Here is a 400-nt window from a genome sequence, read left to right as displayed (position 1 = left end):
GACAAAGCATTGTATCTTTTAAGAACAAAAAATTGTATGTACTTCATTTTTGTTTATATGTGCTATAGTCATAAATTTTTGACTTGGATAAATTAGGTGAATTAATGAAATTTTTATTTCTATTTGTTAAATTTCTGACTTTTTCATGAGCACACTCTGGATCTGAGTCAACTTATAACTGTAAACTGTGATAAAAAACTCTAATGTTTTAGGTCCTGAGTTAGTCAACAAGTAATGACTAGACACATAAGTTGTGAGATGGAAAACAGAAGATATATATTACCATTTCTTTTATCTTCTATCCTAAATAGTGTGGATTCAATTTCATTGTAGAATTTCTTACTGTCTTCAACGTTCTTCAATTCATGTGAAAATAACAATTCTCTCCACAACATGACCG

The sequence above is a fragment of the Carlito syrichta genome, unplaced genomic scaffold (assembly GCF_000164805.1).
Source record: "Carlito syrichta isolate Samal-C Ts95f unplaced genomic scaffold, Tarsius_syrichta-2.0.1 Scaffold316207, whole genome shotgun sequence".
Lineage (NCBI taxonomy): Eukaryota > Metazoa > Chordata > Mammalia > Primates > Tarsiidae > Carlito > Carlito syrichta.
Note: the sequence above shows the minus strand (reverse complement) of the source record.